The sequence below is a fragment of the Aquarana catesbeiana genome, linkage group LG04 (assembly GCF_042186555.1).
Source record: "Aquarana catesbeiana isolate 2022-GZ linkage group LG04, ASM4218655v1, whole genome shotgun sequence".
In the NCBI taxonomy this organism is placed as follows: Eukaryota; Metazoa; Chordata; class Amphibia; order Anura; family Ranidae; genus Aquarana; species Aquarana catesbeiana.
The window spans coordinates 120,601,066-120,624,291 of NC_133327.1; the positions used below are offsets into that span (position 1 = coordinate 120,601,066).

The 23,226-nt window shown below is 42.7% G+C and overlaps 1 pseudogene; it reads left to right on the top strand.

The window, feature by feature from the left end:
* Window positions 1-1,299: 1,299 nt before the first annotated feature.
* LOC141139436 (alpha-1,4-N-acetylglucosaminyltransferase-like) overlaps window positions 1,300-23,226 on the top strand; it is a 63,826-nt pseudogene continuing 41,899 nt past the window's right edge.

Consider the following 23,226-nt stretch of genomic DNA (forward strand, 5'->3'; position numbering starts at 1 on the left):
AACAGGTAATTTTTCTCCTTCATTGATATGCGTTGATGAGGCTGCACTGGTGGGCACTAATAGAGGTGGGCACTGATAGGCTGCACTCATGGGCACTGATAGGCACAGATAGGGCGGCACTGATGGGCACAGATAAGGCGGCACTGATGGGGACAGATAAGGCAGTATTTATAGGCACAGATAAGGCAGCACTGATGGCCACTGATAAGATGGCACTGATGGGTGGCACTGATAGGTGTTACTGATGGGTACCACTGATAGATGGCACTGATGGGCACTGATAGGTGGCACTGATGGGCACTGGTAGGTGACACTGATGGGCACTGGTAGTGGACACTGATGGGCAGCACTGTTTATGAGGCACTGATTGGTGACACTTCTGGGTGGCACTGTGGGCACTGATGGGTGGCACTGTGGGCGGCACTCAGGGCACTGGTAGGTGGCGCTGGTGGGCACTGGTAGGCGGCACTGGCAGGTGGCACAGATGAGCTGGTGGGAGCTCTTCTTGATCAGGACTGATGTCCCTCTGAGAGCCGCTGGTGATCAGCTTTTTTTTTCTCCTTATGCTATTAGTGTGAGGAGAAAAAATAGCCGATTACCGCCTCTGTTTACATCACATAATCAGCTGTCATTGGCTGACAGATAATCATGTGGTAAGGGGTCAGGATCGACCCCTTACTCCGATCTGTGATCAGGGGAGTCTCATAGACTCGCTAATCACAGAGCACGCCGCGCACGCCCTGCAGGGAGTGCACAGGCCGCTCGGGCAAAGTAGGTCCATGCTGTAGCCGTCATTCGGCTATAGCACGGATCTGAAGCAGTTAAAAAGTATCAGAAACTTTTTCCCTCTTAAAAACGCATAGGCCTTATGTACACTGTTGCTGGTAAACAGATGTTTAGGAGCAGTTGGGCATTTTTTTCAACTGCTCCTGAACTCTCCTCAATGTTATCTTATCAATACATGTACACAGGGTCATTTATAGTCCTTTCTAGGCAGTTGAGTTTAGAGGCCTTTTTTGGAAAGCAAAAAAATTAGTTCAGATGCTGAGTTTAGCATTTCAAGCGCCAAACTCTTTTAAATGCGGTAACATGCATTTAGCCGCATTTCGTTTACAGGCGTTTTTCATTTTTGGCTATTTTGAAAAAAATAAACTACAGTCCTGAACATGATTTTTCTGCTTTCAAAAACATGCCTGTAACCTCAACTGCCTCTTAACTACTATAAACAACCCTGTGTGCATGTACACATAAGATAACATAGAGGAGAGTTCAGGGGCTGCTGAAAAAAATGCCCAACTGCTCCTAAACGTCAACTGTAGTGTACATGAGGCCTTAATACTGTCACAGTCTTTCAGTTTGTGGAATACGATTTGTTTACCTGCCAGGAAGGTGGGTCGCACTGCGCTTTCCATCCTGTCAGGTCATGTTTAATTAGAGTCTTCAGCCACTATTTACCAGCATACTTCTCAGCTCTCCCCACCCAATCCCACTTCTCCTCCTGCTTCTCCTCCACGTTTTTCCTTGCAGTCTGAACATAACTTGATGATAATCAGTAACAGTTGATGTCAGGACATTTATCTTGTCTGGACATTTTTATTGAGCTGTTGGACACATTCAACAAAGGGAAGACAGCTTTATCAGTGGACTCTACCCAACAGCTGCAGACAAACTTTGTGGATGTTTCCTGACATATGTGGATGAGGTAATGCTTATGATGTTTGTAGCCGTATTCGTGAGCTTGCAACAACACAGTTACGTTTTGTCTGCACTACATTTTTTAAATTTATACTAAAGCCTGCCATAGATGGTTTAAATCTCTGCCTGTTCAGCAGGAACTAGCCGAGATTGGAACCATGTGTGGGCAGGCTGATTGTACCGAAGTTGATTCATTGATCAATAGACATGTGCATTCATTTTCGTCCGAATGCATTTTCGTCCGAATTTTGGGTATTTTCATTATCGTTTTAACAAACGATAACGAACGGGAAAAATCCGAAAACCGAAAGATCCGACATAAACAAATGCTTTATTTTCGTTTTCGTTGTGACAACAGTTCGATATAGATAGGAGATTTGACATGATGCTGACAATAGCAATCTGTGTCCATCGAACCTGTGGTCGAATGTGCCTAACCTTAGCTCTATTAGTTCAAGATTATTCTACATAGAGAGAAAAGGTTTGACATTATATATAATGTAGCAAAAAAGGCTGAATGTGCCTAACCTAACTCTATTAATCCAAGATTATTTGACATAGAGAGAAAAGATTTGACATGTAGATTCGACGAAGCAGTCGCCGTGAGCGGACATTTATCATCAGTCACATTTATCATTAGTCAAATGCTCCACTCATAGGCTATAGAAGAATTCTAATGTTGGTTGACTAGTAATAATAATTAATAAATATAATTATTACTAGTGTCATATAACATTAGTATTGTACTATAGCTTGTAGGCGGAACATTCAACCGGAAATGTACGATTGCGGCGTTGTACAGTTTAGCTGCTCCGTCGAATCTTCTTAGAACATTCGACAGACACCATAAGCCTTCAATGACAGATTCAACCTTAATTATTTTGGCTTTTCGGACGAATGCCTTTTTTAACAAAACAAAATAAATAAAAATGAATTTTGGGATTTACTAAATAAATGTATTTTTCGGACGAAAACAAAATTCCGAAACAAAATATTTTAGTGTGCACATGTCTATATCAACATAGGTGCAACCAGCATATTGGACTTTTAGGATGCAATTATTGCCAGTGACTATAAACACTAGCAATAATCATTGTGTTCTCCCGACAGGGACAGCTGCCCGTGGCCCCCTGCCGGGAGAACACACAAGCTTCATGGGAGCGATTAATCAAGCGGTGTGGTTGCAGGAAAGAAAATCGCATTATCTATGGCCAGCTTAACAGTTATATTTTCAGGACGATGTGAGTGTGCGATGTATGTGTGGAGCTCTGCGTAAATTGACGCACTATATGGGTACCTTAAATAATAATATAATATATGAGCATCTTAATGAGACACAATGTATAGGGATAGGGACAATTGTAGACACACACCCACACTCACTCAGGTTGAACTGGATGGACTGGTTATTCATTCTTATTAACTATGTAACTAGGACAAATTTTTCCACTGCCTGCTACACCCAATGAGATTATCAGACGAATAACCATCCTTTTTTTTTTTTTTTTTTTTGCATGCTAGTCTCATTTCGAAAATGAAGAGTTTACTAAAGTTACGAAAATTCTTGTACAATAGAATAAAAATTCAGAAGTGATGTAATGTGTTGTATTGTATTTTCGGAAGACAACTGTACTGATTAACCACTTGCCTACAGGGCACTTTCACCCCCTTCCTGCCCAGACCAATTTTCAGCTTTCAGCGCTCTCACAATTTGAATGACAATTACTCAGTCATGCAACACTGTACCCAAATAAATTTGCATCCTTTTTTTCACACAAATAGAGCTTTCTTTTGGTGGTATTTAATCACTAGTGTTTTTTTATTTTTTGTGCTATAAATAAAAAAAGACTGAAAATTTGGTGAAAAAATGCCGTTTTCTTTGTTTCTGTCATAAAAATTTGCAAATTAGTAATATTTCTTCATAAATTTTGGCCAAAATGTATATGGCTACATATCTTTGGTAAGAATAACCCTAATTAGTGTATATTATTTGGTCTTTGTGAAAGTTATAGAGTCTACAATCTATGGTGCCAATCATTGAAAACTGATCACACCTGATCTACTGAAGACCTATCTCATTTCTTGAGACACTAACAAGCCAGGAAAGTACAAATACCCACAAAATGACCCCATTTTTGAAAGCAGACATGCCAACGTATAATCTATGAGGCATAGTGAGTCTTTTGAACGGTTCATTTTTTTCCAGAAGTTTTTGGAAAATGTGGAAAAAAAATGAAAACGCATTTTTTTCCACAAAGTTGTCAATTTTTAAGATATTTCCATCACATAGCATGTACATAGCAAAAATTACACCCCAAAATACATTCTGCTAATCCTCCCGAGTATGGCGATACCACATGTGTGAGACTTTTACACAGCCTGGACACATACAGAGGCCCACCAATGAAGTAGCACCTTAAGGCGTTCTACAAGCATAAATTGCACATCTCATTTCTCAACCACCTATTACACTTTTGAAGGCCCTGGAGCACCAGGACAATGGAAACACCCACAAAATGACCCCATTTTTGAAAGTAGACACCCCAACGTATAATCTATGAGGCATAATTAGTTTTTTAAAGCGGTTCATTTTTTTCCAGAAGTTTTTGGAAAATTTGGAAAAAAAATGAAAACGCATTTTTTTTCCCACAAAGTTATCCATTTTTAAGATATTTCCAACACATAGCATATAAATAGCAAAAATGACACCCCAAAATACATTCTGCTATTCCTCCTGAGTATGGCAATACCACATGTGTGAGACTTTTACACAGCCTGACCACATACAGAGGCCCACCATTGAAGTAGCACCTTCAGGCGCTCTACAAGCATAAATTACACTTCTCATTTCCTGACAACCTATTCTTTTTGAAGGCCCTTATATTTCTAACACATAGCATTTACATACCAAAAATGACACTCCAAAATAAATTCTATTGAGGAAAGGGTAAAAAAAAAGTATTACCTGTGGTTTTAGTAGTGTCCCCAGAGGACAGAATTGGTCCAGGCAGCAGGCAGGGATGTGCTTAGCAACAATAGTAATTATCCAGGCAGCAGGCAGGAATATTGTCTATAGTTAGCACAAGGATATCGTCACCACAGCCAAAGCATTTGTCCATAGAAATTGTCCAGGCAGAGAAAGCCAGCACAGTCATAATATTGGTTCTGGTACACCGTTATCTGCCTGCACTCATTATTGTACTGCTCCCCAGCCCTTCATAAACATACTGCCTCTTGCTACAGCTAATTATTTCCATAGTCTAGGTAGCAGGCAGAGGTGTGGTCAGTTTATGCTGCAGGCAGGGGGATGGCGGCAGTAATTCAGCAGCAGGCTGAGGGCTGCAATCAGGTAAGACCTGTGCACAGAGGCACAGGAGTAGAGGCTTTGATCCACCCAAATCTTTATGAAGCCTCCAGACTCCAGACCCTAATCCGGAAATTACAAAACCCAGAGCCAACAAAAAAAAATTGTTTTCTCCATCCGGACAAACATTTCTGGAGCCCCTCACATGTGAGACCCCTGTGTACTACAGTAGCAGGGCAACAGATTAGGCCAAGCGGTAAGCAAAAGCATAGTTCATAAAACAGGCCAGGGTCAGTTCACGTGCAAGCAGTCCAAGTGGTTGGCAGAAGCGTAGTTGATAAAACAGGCCGGGGTCAGTTCACATGGAAGCAGTCCAAGCAGTAGGCAGAAGCGTAGTTGATAAAACAGGCCAGGGTCAGTTCACGTGGAAGCAGTCCAAACGGTTGGCAGGGGCATAGTCAAAAAACAGGCCAGGGTCAGTTCACGTAGAAGGCAGTGGCATGGTTATTTGAGGAACCATGGGAAATGGTCAGCACAGATGATGAAATTGGGGAAAATGGTTAAGAATATGGGCTAATATTTTAGGGATGTGTGATATAGTCTGAAGCATTCACCAATGCAAAGGCCGGGTTCGGAGGGACACTGGGGACAATGGTAGCTGGTATCTCTTCGAAATACATTTTTGCTGTATGCTCGACATCTTTTTTGGCGTCTTTGGCCTGCTTCAGATGGTGGAATGTGGTTCGGGAAGTGGCGTTCATGAAGTCGGCTAACAGCATCAGAGCGAAGGTTTGGGGGGGGTCTTTGATGGTAGATGAGGGACGTGACAACTTCTATGAATTTTAGGAAGTGGGCAGGGCTTTCTGTGGATTTGGTGTGAATTATGTAGGCATTATAAATGGCCAAATGAATTAAATAGAGTGCTACTTTCTTGTACCAGAAACGGGACCTCCTTATTGATAAATAGGGCTGAAGCATTTGGTCGTTGAAATCCACCCCCCCATGTACAGATTGTAATCTTGTACACATGTTGGCTTTACAATGGGACCTTGTCTTCTCTGAACTTCAACTGTAGTGTCAAAATGGATGGTGGACATCATGTAAACATTCCTGGTATCCTTCCACCTCAAGGCCAGCACTTTGTTGCATCTCAAAGTTGCTCTTTCTCCCCTTCGCAATTTCTTATTCACTATGGCTTATGGGAAGCCCTTCCTATTCTTTCTGGAGGTTCCACAGGCCAGGGTTTCTGCGAGGTATAGGTGTTTGAAAAGGGGCAGGCTAATGTAGAAGTTATCCAGGTATATGTGGTAACCTTTCTTCAGCAGTGGGTATGCCAGGTCCCATACAATTTTACCAGTTGTGCCCATGCAGGCCGGGCACTCAGGGGGCTGGAACTGGGAATCTCTTCCTTCGTATATGCAGAACTCATACAGATATCCTGTGACTTTCTCGCAAAGCTTATAAAATTTCACTTCGTATTTAGCCCTTTTGCTAGGAATGTATTGTTTTATTCCTAGCCGGCCTTAAAAGGGTACCAGGGACTCCTCTACACATATATGCTTATCGGGGACATAGAGTTCTGCAAATCGCTGGGAAAAGAAATGAATGAGTGGGAAAATTTTATATAATTTGTCGTAATTTGGAAGATTGTGGGGAGGGCATTGGGTGTTGTCACTAAAATGAAGAAAACGCATTATCATCTTGTAGCGGGACCTGGACATTACGGAAGAATAAATGGGCATGTGGTGGATGGGGTTGGTGGACCAATAGGCATGTCCTTCATTTTTTTGTAAGCCCCATGTTTATAGTGAGGCCCATAAACAATTTGAACTCCTCCAGTGTCAAATCCTTCCACTCAAATGGACGGGCGTATGATGATTGGGGATTGTTGGCAATATGCTGCTGGGCATATAAATTGGTCTGGTCCACGATGAGTTGCAGCAAGGTGTCGGGCAAAAATAAATAAAAACAATCAATTGCAGAAAAAATTTGGGTATTGGCCTGCACACCTGGCTGTGAGGTGAAAAGGGAATTCTTGCTGATCCTGAGTTGGAAGGCAGCCATGTTGGATTGGCAAGATCAGCTGGAAGATAGGTAGCAGCCCTGGCTCTTGGGGGATGTGGCACTCCTGTGCTGGTAGTTGGGGGATTTGAAGTTCCTGTGCTGGCATTTGGGCAGTGCTGGTACTGGGCATTTCTTGTGGCCTTTTGCTGGCGGCAGCGCTGGTAGTGGGCCTTTGGTTTTGGCATCTATCGCTGGCGGCAGCGCTGGTACTGGGCCTGGGAATTTGATCCTGGAGTATATTGCTGGTGGCTGCCTGGTTTCCAGAGTGCCGTGCTCTTTTAGGAGGGATCTATTCTTCCTCTGATTCATTTGCCGATCCACTACTATCGATCGGTTCAAATGCTGAATTTGATTCACAATCGGAATTGGCATTTGAATCTGATGTGAACTCCCCGCTGCTCTCATCAATCATGGAGAGGATCTGGAACGCCCCCTCACTTGTATAGAATCGTTTGGACATTTTTTCTGATTTACTGTGTGACGGGTGACAAATGACGGTCACTGATGGGCGACAGGTGATGGGTGACAGGTGACGGTCACTGATGGGCGACAGGTGATGGGTGACAGGTGATGGTCACTGATGTGTGACAGGTGACGGGTGACGGTCACTGGTGGGTGGCAGATGACAGTCACTGATGGCGGTCACTGATGACGGTCACTGGCGATGGTCACTGATGGGTGACAGATGCACCGCTGACGGCAGTCTCTGACGGTGACAGGTGCACTTTGTGGGCACTGGTGGGTGACAGGTGCACTTTGTGGGCACTGATGGGATACAGGTGCACTTTGCGGGCACTGATGGGATACAGGTGCACTTTGTGGGCACTGATGGGATACAGGTGCACTTGTGGGCACTGATGGGTGACAGGTGCACTTTTATAAGCACTGATGTGGTGACTGTTGGGTGACAGCTGTAATGGGGAGGGCGATGTGACAGGTTCTCTTTTTTTGTTATGTTGGTGCAGTACACTACAATACATAGATCGGTAACTCACTGATCCTGGCTTTTCTCTCCTCACAATGGAAATGGTGTGTGAGGAGAGAAGAGCCGGTAACAGCTAGTAACCGGTCTATGTTTACATTTAGTGATCGGCTGTGAATGGATCACAGCCGATGATGTGGTAAACAGCTGCCAGCCATTGGCTGTTTACCCTTGTCGGTGACGAGCAGTGTTCCTGGAAACACGCCGCCACTGACATGACTGCGCATGCGCGGTCTAAAGCGGGGAATACCCATTTGTGATCGGCCGTGATGTAATCACGGCCGATCACATGGTGAACAGCCACGCCCAATGGCTGTTCACCCCTGTCGGTGACGCGCTGTGTGTCAGGGACACGCCGCCACTGACAGTGCAGGGCTATGAGCCCACGATCACGCGTATGCCCTGTGTGAATGGGTCGCCGTCATATGATGGCGACCCAGAACAAGAGTCGCATTTCTCTGCCGTCAAATGGCAGTGGGTGGGAGGCAACAGATTAAACGAAAATAGTACGATCTGGCATCGTATGAGAAATTTTTTTTTGTGCTTGTCCCATCAGACATTGTCATGTCGTGATCGGCTCTCAAAAGCTGTGTATTAACGATCAGATTATCGTACAATGACTTTGAAAGCGATTTTTTTTTGTACGATTTTCTGATCGTGTGTAGGGGCCTTAAAGTGTTACTAAACCCAGGACCCTGCATTCACTATAACTAGTCTCCCACCGTACACATAACATGGAAATGCAATAGTCTCAGTAAATATAAACTGCTAAATACCTTTTGACCCCTTTTTCACACTGAGGCGCTCAAACCGCCCATAAAACATTGGGTGTTTTTGCGGAGCTTTTGCTGCGTAAGTGGTGTGCTTTTTTTTTAAGGTCACGTGTCTCACAAAAAAACACTTTTTAGGCGCATTTGAAGCGCTTCCCGTTCATTTCAATGGAGAGGGACATTTTTGAAACTCTTTTTTAACCACTTAAGGACCGAGCCTCTTTCTGAGATTTGGTGTTTTAGAGTTTTTACTTAGAACCCCCAAACATTGTATTTTTCTTTCTAACACCCTAGAGAATAAAATGGTGGTCGTTGCAATACCTTTCATCACACCGTATTTGCGCAGCGGTCTTACAAGCGTACTTTTTGGGGAAAAAATTCACTTTTTTTAATTGTAAAATAAGACAACAGTAAAGTTAGCCCAATTTTTTTTTTTTTTTTTGTATTGTGAAAGATAATGTTACGCTGAGTAAATTGATACCCAAAATGTCATGCTTCAACGTTGCGCCCACTCGTGGAATGGCGACAAACCTTTACCCTTGTCTCCATAGGTGACATTTAAAAAATTCTACAGGTTGCATGTTTGAAGTTACAGAGGAGGTCTAAGGCTAGAATTATTGCTCTCGCTCTACTGATCGCGGCGATACCTCACATGCGTGGTTTGAACACAGTTTTCATATGCAGGTGCTACTCATCAATGCGTTCGCTTCTGCACGCGAGCTCGGCGGGACGGCGCATGTTAACACTGTTCTTTAAAAAAAAAAAAAAAAGGGTCACTTTTATTCCTATTACAGGTAATGTAAACATCCCTTGTAATAAGAAAAAAAAGCATGACAGGACCTCTTAAATATGAGATTTGGGGTCAAAAAGACCTCAGATCTCATATTTACACAAAAATGCAATTAAAAAAAATGTCCCGTTAAGAGCATTGGGCGGAATTGACATTTTGATGTCGCTTCCACCCTGCAATATGGAGACGGATGGGGGCCATCTACCCCCTCACTCGTCTCCATGTCAGGCTAGAGAGAGCATCTGATCGCCTCCACCGTTACCGATGGCTCCGGTAAGCGGATTCCCTGCAAGATCACTTTTATTGGCGGCGGGAGAGAGCCCCCCCCCCTCTTTTTTTGGAAAAAATACACTTTTTTGAATTAAAAAATAAGACAACAGTAAAGTTATCCCAATTTTTTTCATATTGTGAAAGATAATGTTACGCTGAGTAAATTGATGCCCAATATGTCACACTTCAAAATTGCGCCCACTCATGGAATGGTGACAAACTTTTACCCTTAAAAACCTCCATAGGCGATGTTTTAAAAAATTCTACAGGTTGCATGTTTTGAGTTACAGAGGAGGTCTAGAATTATTGCTCTACCGATCACGTTGATACCTCACGTGTGGTTTGAACACCGTTTTCATATGCGGGTGCTGCTCACGTATGCGTTCACTTTGGGACACGTTTAAAAAAATTTTTTTTTTTTTCTCTATTTTACCTTTTATTTTTACACTGTTCTTTAAAAAAAAAGTATCTCTTTTATACCTATACAAGGAATGTAAACATCTCTTGTAATAGAAAAAAAGCATGACAGGACCTCTTAAATATGAGATCTGGGGTCAAAAAGACCTCAGATCTCACATTTACACTAAAATGCAATTAAATTAAAAAAAACACAAAGTGGCACATAATTGTGAAGTGAAAGGAAATTTATAAGTGTTTTTTCAAAATTCTTTACAAATAAATATCTGAAAAGTGTGGTATGCATTTGTATTCAGCCCCCTTTACTCTGATACCCCTAACTAAAATCTAGGTGAACCAATTGCCTTCAGAAGTCACCTAATTAGTAAGTAGAGTCCACCTGTGAGTAATTGAATCTAAGTATAAATACAGCTGTTCTGTGAAGCCCTCAGAGGTTTGTTAGAGAACCCTAATGAACAAACAGCATTATGAAGGCCAAGGAACTCCCCAGACAGGTGGAGAAGTTTAAGGCTGGGTTCACACTAGTCCAGTGTGAATTCCTGCAAATAGAAAAAGCAGCTGTTCAGCAATTCAGCAATATAGGCCGGGCGGGAAGGTGTTAAAGCAGGAATATAAGCAAAATCAAAACATTTTCCAAGTAAGTAACCCACTTAAAGTGATTGTAAACGTTCATTTAAAAAAATAAATAAATATTAAATTCGTTATACTTGCTGCATAGAGCAGCCCTGATCCTCCTTCTTGGGTCTCTTGCTGGCATTCCTGCTCCCCCCCCCCCCCGCTGAGTGCCCCAACAGCAAGCTGCTAGTTATGGGGGGCCAGTGTTGCCAACCTACCAGATTGAAATTTACTGGCATGACACCCAAAATTTCCTGGCACAGCCAAGTTTTTACTGGCATTTCCAAAAATTACAGTTTTTAGTGTAAATTTTAGTATTTAGGCTACAAACAAGTACAATATGTAATTAGCGATATGATTTAAGGTAGATATTAGGGCAAAAAACATATTTCTTATTTTATTTTCGATATAGTAAGTAAGTAGCTCAGGGACAGGACAAAAAATTAGAATAGGAAGGCACACACACACGTCACAGTCACAGTGACAGTCTCTCTCCAAGCCAAGTGGTCCCTTCAGTCCACTCCAGTCTAAATAGCACTGACAGTCCCAATCCTGACCTGCCCTTCTCCTGTCCTGCAGACCCACACACGAGGCTCTGGCCGCTCTTTTTGGCTCCCTTGCACCATGACATCACACGACATGCTCGGGCACGGGCTCCACCAGAGCTGCCCGAACACACTGTAGCAGGCACTTGGATGGTCTCGGCCGGCTCTGGACCGGGCCGGACATCAGCCATATTTTTTACTGGCAATTTTTTCCTTTTACTGACATTTACTGGCAGGAGAAAATTGTCTGTTTTTTACTGGCTGCCAGTAAAAATACTGACGGTTGGCAACACTGTGGGGGGCACCCGTGCAGGCTTGATCTGATCCATAGACACACACAACATGGTTCGCCCATCCCCCACTTTTTCCTCACAGGCTGTGAATGGCAGGAGCCAGTGGCTGCCTGTTGCTGCCTCCATGTCCTTTGAGGATAGAGAGAGAGTAGAGAGAGTAGATTATCTCTGGCACAGCATTGGATCGAGATCAATCTCAGGTAAGTATGCATTAAGGTAAAAACCTTCTACCTTTACAACTACTTTATGTGTATTGCACACTTTCAAATGTTTTTGTTGTTCTAACTAGGTATTAAAGTGGATGTAAACCCCAAAAATTATTAAGGCTTGCACCTTGTACAGTATAGGATTTCATGTCATCTGTGCCCAGTCTTGCAACAAAGAGTTAATACAGCTCTGAACAGTCCTCTTATCTTTTTCAGTTAGATAAAAATGGACAGACTGAGAAATAGGTGAGTGACAGGTGATTTACATATGCATTGCATTGCATTTGCATTCTGTGTAGTTCAGATCCCCTCCTTCTTTCTTCTCCAGCTCTCCCAGGATTGGCTGCTCCACACCATGATTGGGCATGCTGAAGTCATGTAGTGACATGTGGTGACCTTTATGGGTTTTGACTGGATGTTAGTGATCATAGCAGAAGTTCAGTGTAAGAAATACACAGGAGAAAATGCATATTGACAAGGGAAGTATAGAGGTGGACGGGGAGTCTACTGACATCACAACTCCACCCACCGAGCTCCAGACAACAGACCCACCCACAGAATCTGCAGTTTTTTGGGTCTCATAACAGACAGAGGGGTGACATTTGACAGGTAAGAATACATGCAGGAGGCATGTATATCCTTATAGGGAACCACTATGGCATTAGTTTAGAAAGGATGAGAGTGGGTTTACATCCACTTTAATGTAGTTATTAACCACAAAATATGTTGCGTGCACATACTCAACAAATTTAACTCCGCGCCCTGGAAAAATACGACAATTGATCAATACTAAATCAAACTGAAATGAGGTATTTCTGCCACCGTTAATATAAATGAATGCACACCTACTGATACCCAATCACGGTAAGGTGGCATTTTAACAACGTTTATCCTCAAAAATAAAAACATAAAAAATTCATTTTACTCAGTAAAGTCCAAAAAACAATTATGAAATAACACATTTTTATGTCCTCTTCCGCACTTCACCACGTGCGCCAGCAAACCCCACTTCCCATAGGACATTCACTCACCAAATTGTATTGCCTCTCATTTTCATGATAGGCCAATTGCACTTTTATCTATGCACCACTTGTCAGTCATCAGCTGGGCCGCTCCTCCTCCTGCTGAAGTAATTTCTAATCTATAGCATCTTTTGAAATTTCATCTGTCTATCTGAATTTTTTTTTAGAAAATATATAGACCCACACCTTGTAACACAACCCATTTCCATTTAAAATAGAAATTTAAAGGCAAAACATTTTTTTTAAATATATAAAAAACTTTTTTTTTTTTTTTTTTTTTATAAGTGATCACATACCATCTGTTCTCAGCTGCATAAGAGCTGGGGGAGGACAGACAGCAGCACACTAATCTTCCTAGTGAATGGCTGTGCAGGGATGGGTGTGTCAACACAAGCCTGATAAATGGATTAGCTTCCAGCACAGCCAGAATACTGATCACGCTGTACCTAGTGTGGTATTTTTTTTTTTTTAATAGGAAAACAGAAGCAATACACGGACAACAGGATACTTTGATATACAAGTATATGGTACAGCAGGCACATATCAGGAATATGAAATGTTGGGTTTACATATTCTTAAAATCTCTTGTCATTGAGAAGTCACAGTAGCCTATACAGGAATACTGTAACTTACAGTAATATTTGATTACCCCATTTTGCAATACTTTTTTTTTTTGAAGAATTGCCCTAATGCAACCTTGCCTCATTTCACCTCAATGGGGCTTATTTGTAGACCCAGAGATAATAGTCCTCACAACCAGTCCACCAGAAATGTCAGGCTTCCGCCAAAGCTTGATAGAGCAAAGAAATAATTGTATTGTACTATTCTGGCAATGTTAGGAAAATTCTATCCAGCTGACTTAAAAAAAAATACTGCAATGAGAAGTTTACAGTAGAAATTTTGCTGTGGAAAGAACATACAACCTGGTCCATGTGCTGCAGAGTAATGCTGTAAAATCTGTAGCACAGTGCTCTGCCCTCAATGACACTGAGTTATAAGCATGTGCCCAGTACTACATGTACTTTGTCTTGCTGGGAACTAACACTATAGAAAAAACGTATTACTTCATTAAAATGGTATACTATACACTAGTTTAAAAAAAAATAAAACATTTGCATATGCCAGCAGTGCTTTCTGTTTGTGCACATACAGTGGGTATAGAAAAGAATCACCCTTTGTTGCTTTGCAGCCTGCAATGAAACAGACACAGCTTTTATTTTATCCAGCTGTATTTACTCAGTGTAACTTATAACATGCAAGTGAAAGATATAACACCAACATGTCAGCAAAATATTTAAAAAAAATGAAAACAGAATTACTGAGTTGGATAAAAGATTACCCCCTCCTAAAAATGACTTGTAGGAATGAGCCGAACATACCCCCCCCCCCCCCCCCGGTTCAGTTCGCAGCAGAACGTGCAAACAGGCAAAAAATTTGTTCGAACATGCGAACATCGTTAAAGCCTATTGGACATGAATGTGAAAACTCAAAAATGCTCATTTTAAAGGCTTATATGCAAGTTATTGCCATAGAAAGTGTTTGGGGACCCGGGTCCTGCCCAAGGGAACTTGTATCAATGCAAACAAAAAGTTTTAAAAATGGCCGCTTTTTCGGAAGCAGTGATTTTAATAATGCTTAAAGTGGAACAATAAAAATGAAATATTCCTTTAAATATCATACATGTCCTTTAGTATGCTTGTAAAGTAGCGCATTTTTCCCGTGTTTAGAACAATACCACAGCAAAATTACAATTCTAAAGGGAAAAAAATGTAATTTAAAACTAAACGCGGCTGTAATGTATTGTCGGGTCCCAGCAATATAGATTCAAAGTTTTGAAAAAAACGGCATGGGTTCCCTCCCCCAGTCCATTACCAGGCCCTTTGGGTCTGGTATGGATATTAAGGGGAACCCCGCACCCAAATTTATAAAAAAAATGTGTGGGGGCCCCCAGGCACTATATACTCTGAACAGCAGTATATACAGTATCTCACAAAAGTGAGTACACCCCTCACATTTTTGTAAATATTTTATTATATCTTTTTATGTGACAACACTGAAGAAATGACATTTTGTTACAATGTAAATTAGTGAGTGTACAGCTTGTATAACAGTGTAAATTTGCTGTCCCCTCAAAATAACTCAACACACATCCATTAATGTCTAAACCGCTGGTAACAAAAGTGAGTACACCCCAAGTGAATATGTCCAATTTGGGCCCAATTAGCCATTCCCCCCCCCCCCCAGTGCCATGTGATTGGTTAGTGTTACAAGATCTCAGGTGTGAATGGGGAGCAGGTGTGTTAAATTTGGTGTTATCGCTCTTACTCTCTCATACTGGTCACTGGAAGTTCAACATGGCACCTCATGGCAAACAACTCTCTGAGGATCTGAAAAAAAAAATTGTTGCTCTACATAAAGATGGCCTAGACCAGTGATCTCCAAACTACAGCCCTCCAGCTGTTGCGGAACTACACATCCCATTAGGCATTGTAAAACTCTGACATTCACAGACATGGCTAGGCTATAATGGAAATTGTAGTTCCTGAACAACTGGAGGGCCATAGTTTTGAGACCCCTGGCCTAGACTATAAGAAGACTGCCAAGACCCTGAAACTGAGCTGCAGCATGGTGGCCAAGACCATACAGCAGTTTAACAGGACAGGTTGCACTCAGAACAGGCCTCGCTATGGTCGACCAAAGAAGTTGAGTGCACGTGCTCAGCATCATATCCAGAGGTTGTCTTTGGGAAATAGATGTACGAGTGCTGCCAGCATTGCTGCAGAGGTTGAAGGGGTGGGGGGGGGGCAGCCTTTCAGTGCTTAGACCATACGTCGCACACTACATCAAATTGGTCTGCATGGCTCTCGTTCCAGAAGGAAGCCACTTCTAAAGATGATGCACAAGAAAGCCTGCAAACAGTTTGCTGAAGACAAGCAGACTAAGGACATGGATTACTGGAACCATGTCCTGTGGTCTGATGAGACCAAGATAAACGTATTTGGTTCAGATGGTGTCAAGCGTGTGTGGCGGCAACCAGGTGAGGAATACAAAGACAAGTGTGTCTTGCCTACAGTCAAGCATGGTGGTGGGAGTGCCATGGTCTGGGGCTGCATGAGTGCTGCTGGCACTGGGAAGCTACAGTTCATTGAGGGAACCATGAATGCCAACATGTACTGTGACATACTGAAGCAGAGTATGATCCCCTCCCTTCAGAGACTGAGCCGCAGGGCAGTATTTCAAAATGATAACGACCCCAAACACACCTCCAAAGCGACCACTGCCTTGCTAAAGAAGCTGAGGGTAAAGGTGATGGACTTGCCAAGCATATCTCTAGGCCTAAACCCTATTGAGCATCTGTGGGGCATCCCCAAACGAAAGGTGGAGGAGCTCAAGGTCTCTAACATCCACCAGCTCCTTGATGTCGTCATGGAGGAGTAGAAGAGGACTCCAGTGGCAACCTGTGAAGCTCTGGTGAACTCCATGCCCAAGAGAGTTAAAGCAGTGCTGGGAAATAATGGTGCCCACACAAAATATTGCCACTTTGGGCCCAATTTGGACATTTTCACTTAGGGGTGTACTCACTTTTGTTGCCAGCAGTTTAGACATTAATGGCTGTGTGTTGAGTCATTTTGTCGGGACAGCAAATTTACACTGTTATACAAGCTGTACACTCACTACTTTACATTGTAGCAAAGTGTCATTTCTTCAGTGTTGTTACATGTTGTTACAAGATATAATAAAATATTTACAAAAATGTGAGGGGTGTACTCACTTTTGGGAGATACTGTATACTATATGGCCTGCCCTATATACTCTGCAGAAAATTGGGCCTTAGGTGTTGGTGGTACCAGAACACTGTAAGCCCTCACAGTTACTCTTGGCGAGCGCAGGAACGGGCCCTGTTGTGAAATAATAGATCAAAAATTGTAATTACATGCCCCTTTTAAACAGTGGGTGGTGGTGGTGGTGCTCTAAACTAAAAATATTGTTGGAAACTAGCATCATCAAGATTGAGGAGGAATAGGATAGTCAGCATAGGCAGTCTTCAAGGAATCCCACATCCACAGAAAATTCAATCAGTTACATCAGCATCAGGTGTTTGATAGCTGCTGATCCTAGACTGATTCATTTTTGTGAATTTGAGCCTATCAACAGAGTCTGTGGACAGGCACACTCTATGATCTGTTACAAACCCTCCAGCAGCACTGAATGTGCATTCAGAAAGAACACTGGATACAGGACAGGCCAGTAGCTCAGTTGCATATTGAGCAAGTTCTGGCCAGTGGTCCATCCTTAAGACCCAGTAACCCAGTGGATGCTCTGTTGGAAAGGTCTCCAAGTCTGCTTTTGCCCCTAGATAATCCTGCACCATGTAAAGCAGACGCTGGCGATGGTTGCTTGAACCGATCAGACCTTGGCGCTGAGGACTGAAAAATTGTTTAAAAGCATTGGTCAGCCGGCCACCTTCTCCACCGCTCTTCCTCTGACTGAACGAAGCCTCAGCAACACGTTGTCCAGCACCAGGAAATCATAACCTCCCAGGGTCTGGAAATGCATTGCACAAACCTTTCTTCAAGGTGTCCTGAAGATGTTTCATCCTCTGCTCCCTCTGCGAAGGCAGGATGAGTTCTGCAAACTTACCCTTGTAACATGGCTTAAGAAGGGTTGCCAGTAATGATCCCTCTCCTTGATACCACAAATCCTAGGGTCCTTTTGTAGGCTTTGCAGAATCAGGGAGGCCATGCAGCATAAGTTTGCAAAGGCATTCAATTCTGAGTCCTCTGGGTCACTAAGGATCACATGATCCATAACAACCCCCTCCCAGCCACGTACAACTCCTTGGGTTTCTGGGGACTGAAAACCATCCCTTGAAGACTGCTGCTGAGTGTTATCCTTCACGTCCATGCTTACGCAATCCTCCCACTCCTCCTCTTCTTCTTCCTGTGTGTTTGGCTGGCCCGCAGGAATGCTATCTGGATAAAGGGGGCCTTAAGAGGTAAGGAAGTCCTCCTCTTCCTCCCGCTGTTCTGCCTCAAGTGCCCTGTCCATTATTCCACAAAGCGTGTGCTCCAACAGGAAGACTAGAGGGACAGTGTCACTGATGCATGCATTTAAGGGGAACCCCACGCCAAAATTTTTTTAAAAAATGGCGTGGGGTCCCCCCAAAAATCCATACCAGACCCTTATCCGAGCACACAACCTGGCAGGCCGCAGGAAAAGAGGGGGGGACGAGAGAGCCCCCCTCTCCTGAACCGTACCAGGCCACATGCCCTCAACATTGGGAGGGTGCTTTGAGGTAGCCCCCCCAAAGCACCTTTTCCCCATGTTGATGGGGAGAAGGGCCTCATCCCCACAACCCTTGGCCAGTGGTTGTAGGGGTCTGTGGGCGGGGGGGCTTATCGGAATCTGGAAGCCCCCTTTAACAAGGGGACCCCCAGATCCAGCCCCCCCCTGTGTGAATTGGTAATGGGGTACAAATGTACCCCTATCATTTCACAAAAAGTGTCAAAAAGGTTAAAAAACACAAGAGACGGTTTTTGACAAGTCCTTTTTTAATTCCCTCTTCCTTCGGCTTCTTCTTCCATCTTCTTTCTTCTGGTGTTCTTTCAGTGTTCTTCTTCTTCCTCCATATTCTTCTTCATCTTCTGGGTTCCCCTTAATCCATACCAGGCCCTTCTTTAGGGGGACCCCCACGCATTTTTTTTATTTTTGTTCAGGGTTCCCCTGTGGGGAAATCCCATGCAGTTTTTATCAATGAACTTTTATGTGTATTGTCGGACCGACAATTCATAAATAGCCGCGAGTAGTTTTAAATGACTTTTTTTCCTTTTGAAATGTCATTTTGCTGTCAGACTGTTCTAAACACGGGAAACATGCGCCCCTTTACAGGCATACTAAAGACAACCCCCAAGTACGAAATTTAAAGGAATATTACACTTTTATTGTTTCACTTTAAGCATTATTATACCGAACCGGGGGGTGTTTGGCTCATCCCTAGTAAGCACTGTACACACTCTATTAGATACTGTGTATACCACCTGAAGTGTATTAGAAACAGTACACCACAGAATGCACTGTAGATTTAGGCTACACTGGATGCAGAGTGTATATATATACATATATATATATATATAGTGTGTGTATATATATATATATATATATATATATTTCTCAAATACACTGCCAATAACTTGCCTGCTTAATGTAATGCAAGCTATTTCTCTGTTCACGCCAACAACACTACACAGGGCCACTGTGTAAGCTGCCTTATATAGTGTTGTGCGTGGACTTGGTCTCCTTGAGCCATGATTGGCCAAGGGCACCCTGCCTTTGGCCAATTATGGCTCTCTTAGCAGAGGGTGCTGTGATTTGCCAAAGCATGCAGGTCAGGTGCATGTTTTGGCCAATCATCATACAGCAATGCACTGTGATCTTGCAGTGCATTATGGGGCATTCTGCAGTGCTTGAATTTGCCGCGAACATTCCATAATGTTCACTGTTCTGCCCAATGTTTGAGTCGAACCGATGTTCGACCCGAACATCAAGCTCATCTCTATAGACTCAATCAGGTGAAGCTAATCACCTTTTCAATGGCACACAAAGCCATTTGACTTTTAACCGTGATCAGCCAAGGTCATTTTGATAAGCTCAGCATGAAAAGAGATTTCCTGGAGCATTTCAGCCCCTGGTATTGCAACTGAAGCAAACAAACAACTATTGGTGGCAAGGCACTGTCACTGAGATCTCTGGGTTAAAGTTGTGGACAGGCACAAGTCAGGAGATGGATACAAAAACATTTAAAATACTTTATCAATGCCTAGAAGCACAGTAAAGTCTATTATCAGGAAGTAGAAGGTATTTGGTACAACACAGACCCACCCTGGATCAGGACGTTGCTCCAAACTGGATGAAAAAGACAGGAGGAAACTGGTCAGAAGGCTACCAAGAGACCAAACTGAAGCAGTTGCAGGAATTTATGACAAAGAGTGGTCCTTGTGTGCATGTGACAACAATATCACAAATTCTCCACAAATGTGGCTCCTATAGGAGGGTTGCAAGAAAAAAGCCACTCAAGAAAGGCCACATGCAGTCACAACTGTGCTTTGCCAAAACGCACCTTACAGATTCTGAGGCCAAATGGAAAAAGGTGTAATGCTCAGATGCAACTAAAATTTACATTATTTGTCCTCAACACGCAAATTATATTTCTGGTGGAAATTCAATACTGCTCCCCATCCAAATAACACCATTCCTACAGTAAAGCATGGAGGTGGTAATATCCTATTATGGGCATGGAGCACTTGTCAGGATAGAAGAAAACTGGATGGGGCAAAATAACCTCAAATTCTTGAGGAAAATCTACTGACCTCTGCCAGAAAGTTGTGAATAGGAAGAAGGTTTAACTTCCAACATGACCCAAAGCACACAGAAAAAATGACCACACAGTGGTTGATGGAGAAAAAAGATGAATGTCCTTGCATGGCTTAGTCAGAGCCCAGACTTAAACCCCATTGAAAATCTCTGGAATGACTTGAAGCCTGCAGTCCACAAACGGTCACCATTAAATGTAACTGAACTTGAGCAGTTCTGCAAAGAAGAGTGGGCAAATATTGCAAAGTTAGTAGAGACTTATCCCAACAGACTAAGGGCTGTAATTAAAGCAAAAGGTGGTTCAACAAAATACTGACACAAGGGGGTGATCCTTTTTCCAACTCAGTGATTCTGTTTATGAATTTGTGTTTTTTTTTTATTATTATTTATTTTTTCTAAAATGGTGGTATTATATCTTTTACTTGGATGAAGTTGCACTGAGTAAACACAGCTGGATAAAACAAAATGTGTCTGTCTTCATTTCAGGCTGCAAAGCAACAAAATGTGAGTATTTTAAAGGGGGATGATGATTTTCTATACCCACTGTATTTCTATCATAATAGAGTCCTACCTATTGTATATCATAAAAGATTATTATAAATACACTTTTAAAAATAATAAATGCTGGGAGATACAGACTATTGAAACCAACACATTTCATTGCAAGTGCCACGTCATGCAGCAATGTTATAATCTTGAATTATGAGCCCCACACCAGTTAAAGTGGTTCTAAAGGCAGAGGCGTAAGAGCCACTAAGTGGTCACCTCAGTTCTAATATGAGAGTTGGATGCCCAAACACAGCATATAAGAGTAGAATCTGACCGGTGCTCAATGTGTAAAACGTGATATGCCAGTACTATGTACCTATTGGATGGACTCTGTCATATCCTGGTCCAACCTGTGCTAGATAGCTGGTCCCAAGGTGTGGGTTCTGCCGCCTGATATGACCAGTCCTGGGAACACTATGGAGTCAGAGATACTAAAAGAACCATGCCTATAGAGCCGGCATTCATGTCAACAAGTTTTGACATCCAGGCTGCTTCTCCTATTTTGTGTAAGAAGTGACAGCTGCTATGAAGTAGCTTCCTGCCTTTGGAAAGATCACTGTGGCGGCTCTGGCTCTCTGGCAGCACCGGTTACCATTGTGTATGTGGTTGTGCTAGAGTGTTGGCCATGCGGTTCTGTAGGGGAAGGGGGATGTGTCCCTACGTCAACGTGTTTAATTCTGCCCACCAGAACTTCGTCGGGACATAGTCGGAACCAGCTGACTTTCAGTACATGTGAACTGCTGTCTAGCAACAAGTCTAGCAACCGACTTCTGGAATACAACCAATGGCTGAAAGCACTGATCATTGTATTCTGGTAAGGGAATTCCCCCTGTCAGAATACAATAGCAATGGGGGAGATATCCCCGCATCACACATCGGCCATAAAAAGCGTTATGGGGGCCCCGGTACTGTAAAAAGAAAAAATATTACCGCGCTAACACAAAAATTAAAAAATACCTAAATTAGTAGCAGCTCTAAATTGTGGGATATGCACAATCAAATAGAATAGTGGGTGGGTAGGAACCGCGCTGTAACCAGATTGTGTATGGATCTCTGAAGGATCATATAAATAATATAAGAAAAAACACAAACATAACTGTGTGTAAATAAAAAATACCAAGTCAATAAAATGATAAAGTCCAAAAGTGAATTAAAAAAAAGTCCCACAAAGTGCAATGAAATGGGTTAATCCTTTCAATAACACCACGTGAGAAAAAATCCGCCACCAGATAAATTGAATGCTTACCAGCAACAAGCTGGGAAACAGCTTATATATAATCGGGCACACGATCGTAATGGCGTCCTATTAGGATCAACAATATGGAGAGAGGATGACCAGAATAACCAGGCAGACAGGCACATCAGGGTAGCTCCATCCGAAAGATCAGTGTACAGGCAGCAGGGAGGACCTTTTTGTTACTCTGAAGAATCCATGCGTGTTCCTCTCTGCCTTTGTCGGATGGAGCTACCCTGATGTGCCTGTCTGCCTGGTTATTCTGGTTATCCTCTCTCCATATTGTTGATCCTAATAGGATGCCATTACGATCGTGTGCCCGATTATATATAAGCTGGGCCCCAGTACTGCCCCGGGAGACATGTACCAATGCAAAAAAAGTTTTAAAAATATCGTTATAGAAGCAGTGATTTTAATGATGCTTAAAGTGGAATAATAAAAATGAAAAGTTTCTTTAAATATCATGTCTGGGAGGTACCATTAGTCTGCCTGTAAAGTGGCGCATCTGTATAGAACCTGCTGCAGCAAAACTGACATTTATAAAGGAAAAAAAAAATGACATTTAAATTGATTTTCCCTGCAAGCTTTCTTGTGGGTGGCAGGGAGTATATTTTTGTTTTTTAGCTGCAACAGCTAATGCAGAGGAATTTGCCTGCTATACTCTACAGCTGGTGGTGTGCTGCTGGCAGACTTGTTGCAAGGACCTGTGACACCCTTTGCTATACCATCATCCATGTCAGTGGAGGCTGCTGAGAGGTCACGTGGTATAGCGGGGGTAGACATGAAAGGTGAGGAGGAGAAGAATTGTGTTCCTTGTATGTGGTTTTAAGGTGCTCTTGCCAATAGGCTGAGTGGTGGGAGGTTAAATGCCTTGTCAAGCACGTGGTACCCAAATTGCTGGTGTTTTTGCCAAGCTTGAGCTATGAGAAGTGAGCTGGGAGATAACTGCTGTACAATCTGATGGAATAGGGTGGCTGCGACTAAAAAAAGAAAAATAAAGGGGGGGGGGGGGTAATACAGCACTAAATGTTATGTAATGCTGTGCACTACACTAACGCATTATACTCACACTACACTATACTGACACACTATACTAACA